Below are 13,528 nucleotides of genomic sequence, written 5' to 3'. Positions count from 1 at the left end.
TTTCAAATTTCTAAATTGACTTCTTAACGAAACTGCTGTCTTATGCTGATTCACCCACCACATTAATGTAGCAAACTTAGATCACCAAATCAGAAGCAATGTAGTTTCAATAATTCGTCAAATAATTTGTTAAAATATGATTTTCTTTTCGATTCAATGTCATAAATCTCGCAACATACGTAATTTGCATCTTCTCATGCATTTGCGCAGTTAACGAATATAATTAAAATGGCAAAAAAAAAAAAGATAAATGCAAAAAATCAAGTGCTTAAACACTAAATTTTGAATACATTCTAAATCGCTTTCTTATTTCAATAATAGTAAAATTCAATCTTGCTTTATTTCTCACAGAAAAAAACTCGTTACATTCAGTATTTACGTTTTAACCTCTGGAAAAAATGACATTTCTTTTGATTACTCTAACATGCAATGTTTCTTTGGCATAAATATATTACATGTTTGTTTATCAGCATTCAATGTTTTTTCTTTATTATTATTTTGTACAAAGTATTAAAAGGCGGTAGTTTAGTTTATTTTTGTAACTCTATACGAATCAAAAATTGACCGAATCTGAATGCTGTTCTCACGTTTCGAATGGTGTCCATAAGAGTTTCCTAAAATACTTAATTTCAACTTCAAGCTCACAGACAAAATTGTCTTCCTCTTCATTCTATTGCTGTCCTTTCGAACAGCCTATTATGTATTTCCTAAACTGCAAAATCTATAATGGATCACATCCAATGTTAACAAGTTTCTCCTTTCTTCCCATCACTGTACTGATGCTCTATAGTCTGGACAGTCAGTCAACGTACGGAACTATCAGTGGCGGCTGGTGGGGGTGCTGCAACTTTCGAAACATACATACACACTGTAAGTACAGTGTAGACGTGTTTGGATAAAATATCAAAATTATGGTAAAAATTAAAAAAAAATTAAACATGAAAAAATATTGTTTATTATCAATACAATTATACAATTCAAAATTGTATAATTTTGAAATTGTGAAATCCATTCCTTTAATTGTAATTAAAGGAATGGATTTACAATTTTTGGAGATTACAATTGAATCCTTCAATTGTAATGTCCAAATATTTAAAGAGACGGAGTAAACATGATAAGCACTACGAACACTCTACTACTGGCGCAAACTGCATATAAACCACAGTGGAACTGCGCGACGGACAGTGCCGCATTACGCTAATAGCTCGCATCTCATTATGACGTGCATATGCTTGCGCGCGTAGCAACATGACACTGTGGTAAACACAGTGCTGCTAGCGCCCTCCTAAGTGCTACAAGATGGATTTTTATTATTTGTTATACAAAATAAGAGAATTGTGTAGGATTGTTGATGATAAAATTAAATATTACAAGCAAATATAAATAAATTAATAAATATATTTATGTATCGAGAAAAATTGGGGGTGCTGCAGTTCCACAGTGCCTATGCACGAGCCGCCCCTGGAAACTACCATAAAAATTTAAATATAATACGATTTCATTTTCTATTCCAGAAATAATTTGCATTTGAAGTTTTGCATTTTCGGGGTTTTCAAGATAGGAGACAAACAATATGGAATTATGATGTATGATGAAATTTTATAGAGGACAACATTAATCATTCTCTCTACTATAAAAATAGTGATAGTGGGACGAAATGACATTGATGAAATTTGCAGAGGGCGTACGCATATTCCGCTATACCCGAAAGGATGAAATTGGGGTAATAATGTCGAGAATAGATAGTTAAATAGTTGGTTGAGAGTTTTTATAACAGATCGAACTTTGTTTTCAGTTCTGATCTAAAACTATTTCATTATTTACATGAGGCAAAAAATAAAACGCTGAAATCCTGCAAGGACAGAACTCGTTGTTCTGCAATCATATTTATAATCAGAATAAAAAAAATCTACAACTAAATTAAGGGGATAAAAATCCCTTATTATTTTACAGCCAGTATGCGAAACTCTAAGATCGAAAACTACGATCCAAGATTTTCATGCCGAAGAACTATCGGCGAATCCAAGTGTAACTACGCCGATAGGTCTTCGGCATGAAACTCTTGGATCGTAGTTTTCGATCTTAGAGTTTCGCATACTGGCTGTAAAATAATAAGGGATTTTTATCCCCTTAATTTAATTAACTTCGCCAGAAAAAATAGCCGTTTGGCTTTTCATCTTAGTTATAAAATCGACAACTCATATTTTGTTGTGTGTGTTCAGTTCGTGACATTATCCACAATCAATCAATCCTCAATGTGTGTTGTTGAGCGAACATGTACACTGCTAGTGATGGATAATTTAGTTCTGTTCGGTTTTGGATGGGATAATGAAATAATTCTACTATGAACTGTTCACGGAGCACATCAATACTCGATCCTACAGCGTGTGAGTGCCAAAATAAGTTATTTATGATTTGCAGATTAATAGGCGTTTTACAGAAATTGTTAATTAACAGAATTGGTTGCGTTGGACTCCGTAAGTGGCTATTGGTAGCTACGTAAGCAATCACTAAGTTGAAATGTGTAATATCAAATGGACTTCTCTGAATATACTCTGACTTCTCTGAATATTCTCTGACTTCTCTGAATGTTCTCTGAATATTCTCTGACTTCTCTGAATATAACCATTTTCCAATTGTAACCGAATCTACTATTTTGAGTAAAAGCTAGAATCCGGATATAAAAAAGGAAACCATAGAAAAAGCATACATTTAGGAGGAATTTATAAGGCTTTTTCTCGAAATTTGAGAAATATCTTTTAAAATGTTTTTTTTTTGAAAAAAAATACGAAAAATATTGTAATGAATAAAAAAACTGCTGCTTAGTTGTTTAGATATCTCCAAACCAACTAATGCTGCGAGGCGCATGTATACTATTTTTTAATTACGTCTGTTCTTTGGTCGGAAGCAGTGGTGGTCGGTGAAAATTTTAAGTGGGGTGCTGCATATATACAAAATAAAATAAAAAATTCTCTTTTTCCTAATCAGTAACCAATTTATTAATAAATAAATTTACATATTAAAAAATTGCTTTATTAAAAATATTTCACCCTCATCACGAACAAACACCAACAATAAAAGTTTCGTATCACACAAAAATAACGCGCAAGCATACGATACACTGCTCAAATGAGCAGTGTCGGAATCGTTTGTAACGTGCAATGAGAAGCGCAAACGAATATCGGCGAGTCTGGCTGCAATTGGCCGAACGTGATAATTCCGACAGTGCGTTAGATCGCAGTGCATTTGTTTCGTAATCTAAAGCGTTAATGGAACAATTCCAATTATTAACTATTCGATCAATGTCGAAGCATAAGCTGTAACCTTTAACATGTTGTATTGCATTTATATAATGTTGTAAGCATTGTTATTATTAAAAACACAGACAAAATTTAAGTTTTTCATTTTTTCCTTGGGGTGCTGCAGTGTCGCAGTGCTTATGTACGAGCCGCCACTGTTCGGAAGATTCTTTTCCTCCAGAGAGGCCCGGGAACAAAATCTTTATCACTCCCGTTACGAGACCGGCTAACTTTCCTGCTAAGTCGAAAAGCCCTTACACATATCCTTCCTTTCAACATCGGAATCGAAATAAAATCTTCTTAACTGAAGAGCGTCGTCATTATCGGTTACCGACAGAGTTATCGAAGCCTTAAAATGCAGTAAACAGAATTTAGAAAAATAGAAGCAGCTGTTCAACTTCTATAATGAGAAAATATCTTATCACTTGTCCAGAAATATATCAGACAGTTCGACATGTAAAGTAAACAGACAGAAGAAACCCCTTTGTATGGAATACAACAACCTTACAGTAATCTGATGCTGAAGTAGTTCACACTCCTTGCGAACATGCAACAAAGGACGCTAGACAGCGACTTGATGCTAAAAGCAAATTGAAGTATTCCTAATGGGGACGACTTCAGAGACCACACCTTCAGATAAGTAATTGCTTTTAGATTATCTCTTTTATGAATTCAGCTGCCGAAAACTAAATTTATCCGTACATTAGACCCAAAATAATTCTGGGATTTAGCGAATACCGACACACAACCAACGAACAAACTGCCTTGCTAATGGAACTCCGCCTATGTCTAAGATGTAGAAAGATAAATCGCTATTCTTAATTATTATTATTTTCAGAATTGAGATTGCAAGAATTGCGTTAAAAAGATTTTTTTTTTTGTTTTAGTTGGGATATTTCAAGCCACAATCTAGTAAATAAGTCCAGTATTTTGGAAGGCAGTGTAGTTTCACGCATGACTATCTAAAATTCAATTATAACCTAACAATACAAAAAAAAATAAAATAAAATAAAAATAAAGCTTTCCTCCATAGTTACGAGCACATAATGTATGGCAACCATGCTAACACTAGTAAATGATGTTTTCGTGTGCCACAAGACATGTTTATTTTGCGTCAGTTTACCATTATTATCTGTAAACATACTGATACGCTCTGGGGTCCGTAATACATAATTACTTATCGTATCTAGTTATTAAAGTTTCGAAGTTTTGGTGAGGTTTTATCTTATTTTTTTTAATTAATGTACTAAGATACAAAATTTAGTTTTAAATATTGCGAAGACTAAACAAAGATAATAAACTTTCTAGAGAAAATAAAGCAAGCCTATTTGAAGTGTGTTTACATTTCACCTTAATTTTATTCAGTGATGTCCTACACCCGGGGGGGGGGGAGGGGGAGTGTTATTGCATGTTGAACTGTAAACAACATACTCGTAATATGGTCAACTAGTAGGTAAAACCGTCACCAGTTTCTTTAGCAAAACGACGTTAGAAGGAATAGCGGCAGAAGGAAGTCGCCGAATTGATAGATGGGCAAAGATTTATTTTTGTACTTCCTGTAAAAAACCACAAAACCTTTTTGTTTGCCATCACAGAATCATATTAGTTCAGGAACTTTTTTGTTTTGCATGAAGCAATAAAAAATAGACCAACAGTGACCAATATAATCACTAATTCAACATCACAGTTGTCGTAAGACCGTCATCAGTTCCTTAAGTGAAAGAGATGAATGTAAGGAGTTAACCAACTCGATCGCTCCACTGTATCTCCTTAAATGTCAATTCCTTCGTTCTACAGGCAGTAATTAGTTTCCTTGTGTCGGGTCGTAATCGCTTGATTGGATCTTATACACGCACTGGCAGTAGTATCAAGAGTCCAGGTTTCTTTAGCGATCTCCTTCCTAATACGTTTGCAGTTAAAAAAAAAAAGGTAGAGCGCGTAGAGCCGTAGATGAAGCTAGAGATGCCATTTAGTTGGGAATACTTGGATTCAATTCACAGTACACATCAGGAGGAATATGCATATGAACATTTTAACTAAGGTAGAGTTAGTTGGCGTCATATAGAGATGACAGAGCTTATCATCTGACAAACCAGCCAGAGAACACTCGCAGTTTACAGACGTAATACATTCTTCTCGCGAACGTCTTTGTTTTAGCATAATCTAATGTTAATGTATTTTACATTTATATTAATTGTAGAAAACTCATGCTGAACAATAATAATAATAATCGAAAGTACTTATCACCCTTTAAGTGCCATGACCTGCTTTGGTAACCATAATTTTTTTGTCTATTTGTAAATTGCGTGCTTGTTTCCTTGGTCAGTTTGGGGAGGAAAATTCCTCCTGCTAACCTGACTTCATTTAAACACTTGATAAAGTTAATCGCGTCTTAGATGGGATTCGAATCTAGGTATTTCAAGGCCGAATGAGCTACGGAAGATCTCAATTAATAGGTATAATATATGAAATTCGGTACGATTTTCTAGGAATTAATTCAGCTTTTATTTTAAATGCTAAAGTGCGAAATATAGTAACGGATACAGATCTACAATCTCCCTGTCACGAAGGACAATATAATGAACAAACATATAAAGAACAACCTTGATTATACGTTGTTCCGACCACAATACAGACGATTGTAGAATATCAGAAATGTATTGTACTTGAGGTGGCAATTTACGTGTACTCCAGAAAAGCGTGCTCTCTTCCTGAAATTTCCGTCGTTTCTGTATCAACTATCTGCGAAGACATTGCTCTCCGTTGAGTAAGATGAGGACAGGACTTCGACTGTCCATGTTTATTGAAGAATATGTACATATTTATCTGTACATATTTATTGAAGAATATGCAATTCCAATTCATGAGGTAATACCTCTAAGCAATTGTCATGTGAAGTTGTAATTCGGTGGCAAACTAGTAGATGCGGCCAGCAGGAAGTCAACACCATGTGTTGTATTTTCGGTATGTGTATGTAAAAAATTGAGCCACCGTAGTTCAGTCGATATAGACGAAGCCTTTTGGTCGGAAAGACCTGGGTTCGATTTCCGTCAGTGATGTAGGAACCTTTGTTGGTCTTTTTCGACTAAAGGGGAGTTAGAAGGGTCTCATATGGAGTTAGGAGGAGGAAACTCTTGTTTTTCGTCAACCAGAACAGGAAAAGCGGCCCCGTGAACACTCGCATCTACAGACACAGAACACACCGAAAGACATATTAACCACCTTATCCTCGAGTTATGGTTGCGGTTGCGAAGTCCAAGTATAATTGGAAGGTCGTGGGCGCTTAAGCGCCTGTTAGGACCACTAATGATGATGATAATTATGTAGAAAATTGATCTAGCACCCAAGAGGTCCACACACAATGCAGATTACTCATGCCCATAAAAACACGTGTTGAGACCACATCATTTCATTCACGTTTTTAACTTGATCAGTGGGTTAGTCATATTTCAAGAATTTTTAAGATGGCCATCATCGTTTCGATGTTTCTTTGAGATGGAGGACCGTTGAAAGTGGCACGTTCGGTTATTGCAACGAAGTGTCATCTCGGCACTATGGACGCAGTTTCAGAAAACAGAACCATTACAAAAAAGAACTGGCCAAGATCTCCCGAAGACCCATCAACAAGAATAAAGCGCTACTATGTCCTTTCACCGACTGTCTCTTGAAGTTGCTGCGGCCACACGTGAAAATATATCCGGCCATTATAACCAGTGTTATAAAGGCTCAATTCAAGTGGACTCTACACTAGGAAGCCAGCGTTTTGTATCCTATTAATCACAATCTACCGAAAGCTCGTCGAGTATTTGATTTGGAGAGAACAGAGAATGCGGAACCATTCCTTCATTATCAGAAAAACGGACACTTAGTAGAAGCAGTTTACTCGCATTTAGACAGAATACTGATGAACAGTCGCACCCTTTCCTCATGTCTTCATAGGAATACTGCAACTGTACAGAAGTACCGAGAACAGCTTCTCGAACCACCCTATGTGCAACTTCGTAGGGGTGCGGTTGGACCAGACTTCGTTTCCATTTTCTTTTCTCTCCAGACAAATTCGATTGAACATGAGTGGAATGTCCTTGGACTTCGCATCGCACACCGACAGCGACTATAACGCTCATGTGGTGGTCTAAAGTCTGCTGTAGTAGAAGAATGGACTTTGTTGACACAAAAGCGTGTAGACAATCTTACATCGAGCATTGTCTAGCGCTATCAGGACTGTTTAGCGACTTAGCGACAAGGGGGGGGGGCATATACAGTAAGATGTTATATGACCATATTTTCGAAATATCGTGTTGGCTATTGAAGCGATATATTTTAAGTAATTCTTAACATCCCTATTCAATGGGATTCGAAATAATTTGCTTAATTAAATCAGTAAATAGTCTGATTTAAACCAAAATTGACAATGAATATGAATAGACAAACTTCAGTAAAGGTGTGTGTGTGTGTGTGTGTGTGTGTGTGTGTGTGTGTGTGTGTGTGTGTGTGTTTTCTTGGCAGGTTGCAAAATAAGAAAGTAAAAACTATAAATGATGAGCTTAAATGAAACAAGGCTAGATAAGAGAAGGAGTATTCACTTAAATATGGTGAACATTTCTGTACACTGGAGACAAAAATGAAGAAATGCATAGAGAAGGGATAATATTATAATATTAATTCTCCAAGTTAAAAGGAATCTTGCATGAATGAGAACTGCATGGTCTGGAAGATGCATGAGTACAAGATTCACTAAAACATTGTCATGTAATGATGCATAATCAGAGCATGTGCACCAAAAATATCGCAGAAATAAAACAAAAATGAATTGATGAATATTGCAAGAAGAAATAATTTTCAAACAATCAAAAATATAACTATAGTCCGATCACATAAGCGAGAACTCTCGTTAGCAGACTGCCAAGAAGAGTCGATTCATGTTGAAAGGAAGAAAGACATAAGGCGATAAAAGAATTGCTCAACAGCACGCGAAATCACGTGCTTTACAGGTAAACTTTTCCAACTGTTATGCAAGCAAAATAATTACACTTTAAGAACTACAATGATCATAAAAGAGAAGTTAATTTTCTAACGTGTAATAATAAACCACTCATTCCAGAAGACGAATTGATTACCCTATTATTGGAATGGATTCTCCTTCTGTTGACATGCGCAGAATTGTCGAAGGGTCGCATCTGTGGGCGTACTATAGTAACATGAATAAAAGAGTTAAAGCAATATTCTATTAGAAAGACTCGCGGGAATACAAAAAAAAAAAAGGAAATGAGAATGGAGTATTATTCTTACACTAATTCGTGATGCATGATATTGGCAGGCCAGAAGAATATTCTCTCATAAATATATACATATATGGATATCACAGGATAATAGCAGAAAAAATCCAAAAGTAATATTAGCACTGCTAAAAAGAAACTGGGCAGACCTTGGAAGTGAAGATGTGTGTATTGATAACAACTGCCAGAATAAAGTTAAGATTAACGACATTACAAACACAGAATGAAACACTGCAACTGAAGAAAACTAAAGAAAGCAGAATTTAAAAAATACTATCGCAGTAGAAGTTTTTTTAATGTAAAATATTAGTAAAATAAACAATAATAAAAAATGAACATTAAGAAAATATAGTCGAATATAAAGACAACTGGGCATGAAATGCTGAGATAATTTTGCGAAGAGCCAAAATAGATGATAAAGGATATTATTATACAACCAAAACAAAACCTAGAAAGTAGAAATATTAAAATACAAGTGATTATGAATTAATTAATGAAAGAATTAATGAGAATAAGAAAGACGAGCATATATAAATCAATTGAAATATTATTTAAATTAAGGGGATATTAAATCCCACATTATTTCAAAGCCGAATAAGAAACTCAAAGATCGGAATCAAAGAGTTTCATGCCGAGTATAGTAAACTATAACAGTTTAAGCGGATTGTAGCATAAGCTAAAGCACGTAGTTCAACACTAGAGCAACTCGTAGCAAAGGTGGGTAAAGTTCTGATCACTATTCTTAGTATTACCCATAATGTAAAACCCATCTCCTGGGAGATGTATGATGTTATACATTATGATGGAAGGTCACTACCCAGACCGGTTTCAACCTTTATTGAGGTCTCAATAACATCATACATATCCTAGGAGATGTGTTTTACATTACGGGTAATACTAAGAATAGTGATCAAAACTTTACCCACCTTTGCTACGAGTTGGCCTAGTGTTGAACTACGTGGTTGAACTACGCTACAATCCGCCTAAACTGTTATAGTTTACTATATTCGGCATGAAACTCTTTGATTCCGATCTTTGAGTTTCTTATTCGGCTTTGAAAGAATGTGGGATTTAATATCCCCTTAATTTAAATAATGTTACATCGCCGAAGTGAAGCCTTTTGGCTCTTTTATTTAAGTCGATTGAAATATTTTATATGATTATCGATCAAGCATGAAGCGAAGAAGAATGGCAAGAGAAATGGAACACATGACTCTAAGTTAGGATACTAAAAGTTTAATTTTGGCAGATTGTAATAATTCTAAAGACGTCACTTTTGGGTGTGGCCATCAAAAAAACAATCAAAGTACGACATTAGATAAATATCTAGGGAGGAAAGAGCAAAATAAAATGGGAGTAAATCATTCAAGTGCAGATCGCACAAGAATTCTATAATAAAATAAAAGAAAATATATACATATAAATATATATACATCAACCTAATTAATTAATTAGAACAGCAATTAAAAACATGAAATAGTCCATAATAGAATTATCTCGAACTATTTCATGCTTTTATTAAATCTGGAATAAGTAGTGCAAAGTACTTGTATATACAGTCTATTCATTGCCATTTGTAACATGTTGACGTATTGTTTTTTTATTGTTTTGCCCAATTTGCTGGAAAATGCATTAAATCAAAATCGAGATGACAGCTTTTATTATACATCATACATTTCTTCAAACTCTTAATATGTTTGGTCCAAATAGCCTTCAGATCCAGGTAACTTCGTTTTTTATAAACTTAAATTATCCAAAGTTAAGGCAATTAATCCCACCAACAGTCTGCGATGTCTATCAATCTGGCCAGTTTGCTATTCTTTTCATGGAATAAAAATCCCACGTTTTCGGAAGGAAAAAAAAAAACAAACTCAATATGAGACACGCCAACTCACTCATTTTCAGTTGAAAAATTCCTGTTTATTGTTCATTGCATCCTAGAAAGGATTTGAAGCCAGTTTTTTAGAACCAAAGGGCATTAGCGCTACCGTTCGAGCTATGGCTGCTTTATATTTAGGTCGGAAATGCGAAGCTGTTATTTAATTCAGCCACAGAGATCGATTCGAAATAATTTGCTTAATTAAATCAATAAATAGCCTGATTTAAACCGAAATTATATATATATATATATATTACATATACTTAGGACAACAGATATCAATTGAACAAAATATCATGGATGAAATTAAAAGCCGTACGATGCTTGGGTGGAAAGCATTTGGAAAATTACATTCGATATTCAAAAGCCAACTGCCATTATGCCTGAAGAGAAAAACTTTTAACCAGCGTATTCTTCCTATACTGACACATGCCTGTGAAACATGCACACTAAAGGCAAAGGAAATTCAAAAATGAAGAACAACACAATTTAGTATGGAAAGAAGTATGCTTGGTATCACAAGACTGAATCACAAATGGAATACGTGGATAAGAAATCAAACCAAAGTCTCTGACATTCATAGGAAGAGTGAAACATCTAAAGTGGCAAATGGGCTGGACATATTGCTCGAAGATAAGATCAGCGGTGGACAAAAGAAGTACTGGATTGGATTCCACGAGAGGAAAAACGACAACAACGCCGACCTAAATCGCAGTGGACTGATGATATCATCAGATTTGCATGAGTGACATGGAAAAGGAGAGCCATGGACAGAGAGTTTTGGAGTAATCTTGGAAAGGCCTTCATCCAGGAGTGGATCGATAATGGCTGCTGCTGATGATGATATATATACATCTCCTGCAGGAGATGTGCTTTGCATTAAGGGTAAATATTAATAATAGTGATCAGAGCTTATCCACCTTTTACCATGAGTTGCCTTGGTCTTACACTACGTGCGGGATCATCTAGACTTGCAATACTTGCAGGCGCAAACTTGACTTATTTGTCTGTTTGCGTACTTGGGAAATGGAATAAAAAACCAGGTTTAAAACAGCTTGGTATCTTTAACATGTATATATATATATTTTTTATTTATATTTATACTCAATATTTATATTTATATTAAGAGCCACACATAATACGTATAAGTCACTGACCGCAAATTCCATCCACAGTTTAGTTGATGATAGGACCTTCTACTCATCTTACTCATACGACAAATCTTGCAGTGCTCAAACATCTCAAGCTTCACGATAATCTATGTGTCCTAAATACTGATGTCACAGCATCTTTAATGGAGAGATGCAACATAATTATCATCAATGCTTTATAAGCATTATTTTTGTTTTGATATTTTTCTCGCAAAAAAACTTTGTTCTTCTATTCTTACGTTTCATAATGCTCAGCTTAATTTTCGGACTGACACTCTCGAAATCTTTCCTGGCATAACCATATGACTTACATAGCCTCCGAAACATAGCATACGAAAATCAGTTTTAGTTCGAGATGTTACCTTTCATCTGTCTACCTACTTACTCTGTATAAATTTCGAAGATTCCCAAACTTGGAACACTGCCACATTTGAGGTGGTGCACCTAAAACCTCTCAACATTTTGGCGCTGTTCAGAAACAGCAGTTTCGTTTATTTGATGACTCACTCTCCCAGACTATCTTCAATCACTATTTTATAGGCAATCAGTTTACGTAATGTGTCTTTTCTACTAATATTTCCATGGGATCTGTTCATCAGAACTACCACGTATCATGAACCCCATTTCTGCTAAACCTAGAGCAGCCGCTATACTGTTCTTTAACAGCTGAACTTATGACTCACATGCTACTCCCATTCGGTTTCACTTTATAAACTTCAGTTCTTTGGAATAACCTTTCTTCATGAGGTATTTCTAAAGGACTACAACCACAAATCTTCCAAAAGAATATCTAAACAACATTTTGCTCTTAACCCCAGCCCATATATATGGCATATATTTTTATAGGCCTTGCGATTTCTCGTGTGTGGAAGTGATATAAATAATCTGAGCAATGACGTAGAGGATGCGTGATAAGCTTCCTGGAGACTAAAACACGGATATGTATCTTTTTCATGCTATCAATGAATCAAAAACCTTTTCTTAATCTGGACTAATTAGTGTCACTTTATTGTTTACTTTTTGTATTTGAGTATACGAAGTGACTCTATCAGATGCAGTTCTTCGTTATATTCAGAACAACAAAACTATGAAAGTATCAACAGTAGCACCAAGTGGTCCCCGGGAGAAAAAGCTAAAAAAAAAAAAGAAAAAAGGATTCTTCAATTCTTCGAATGTGACGTAACCTCTGGGAACGATAGGGTCTGCTTTTATGGCTAAGTGTAAGTTTCCTGGTCACAAACAAGGTGTTGTTGCACAACCCAGTAAAAAGTAATATTTTATCACAAGATAAAGAACTTATTATTTGCCATTTGGCAAGGACTGTCATTGAATTTTTTTCTTGATGTTTGATATTATTGTGATCTTCCTTTAGATTGCGACAATGGCATCTTATGACAGTCCGCGTTTCTTTTGGCATTCAAGAGAACCAACAATTTAAAATTGTTGGTTCTATTGAATGCCGCTTCTACTTCCTAATGTGACTGGCTAACTCATGTTAAGTTAAAATCCTTTGAATCCCTTTCTTTACTCATTGACAAATTCATACACTTAGGTCTCTCTAATCCAAGGACAGCCTCACTACCAACTTTCCTACGAATTCGTTGATTATTTGCATTTCCTTTTTTCTTTTTAAAAATCTCTAGGTAGGCTCCACCGTTCATCATTTCCGCATTTCAAAGCATTTCTCTGGCTTGTTAGACCGAAGGGAATGTTGCTAATCTTAAATTAATATTTATGTACATTTGTGTTTTATGGTCGATTTTTATAACGTTCCACGGCCAAAAACGAGTATTTCTTCTACAGACATTAAAAAAACAAAAACTATTTACAGTATCCTAGGCTAGAGGTTCACTGATGCAAATGCATTTATTTTTGTAAGCTATTAGTACTTATTTATTTTTGGAAAGCCAAAGTAAACGTATT

Source organism: Typopeltis vanoorti, chromosome 20 (assembly GCF_054136105.1).
Source record: "Typopeltis vanoorti isolate ZY-2024b chromosome 20, IOZ_Tvanoo_1.0, whole genome shotgun sequence".
NCBI lineage: Eukaryota > Metazoa > Arthropoda > Arachnida > Uropygi > Thelyphonidae > Typopeltis > Typopeltis vanoorti.
This window is presented reverse-complemented; position numbering follows the sequence as displayed.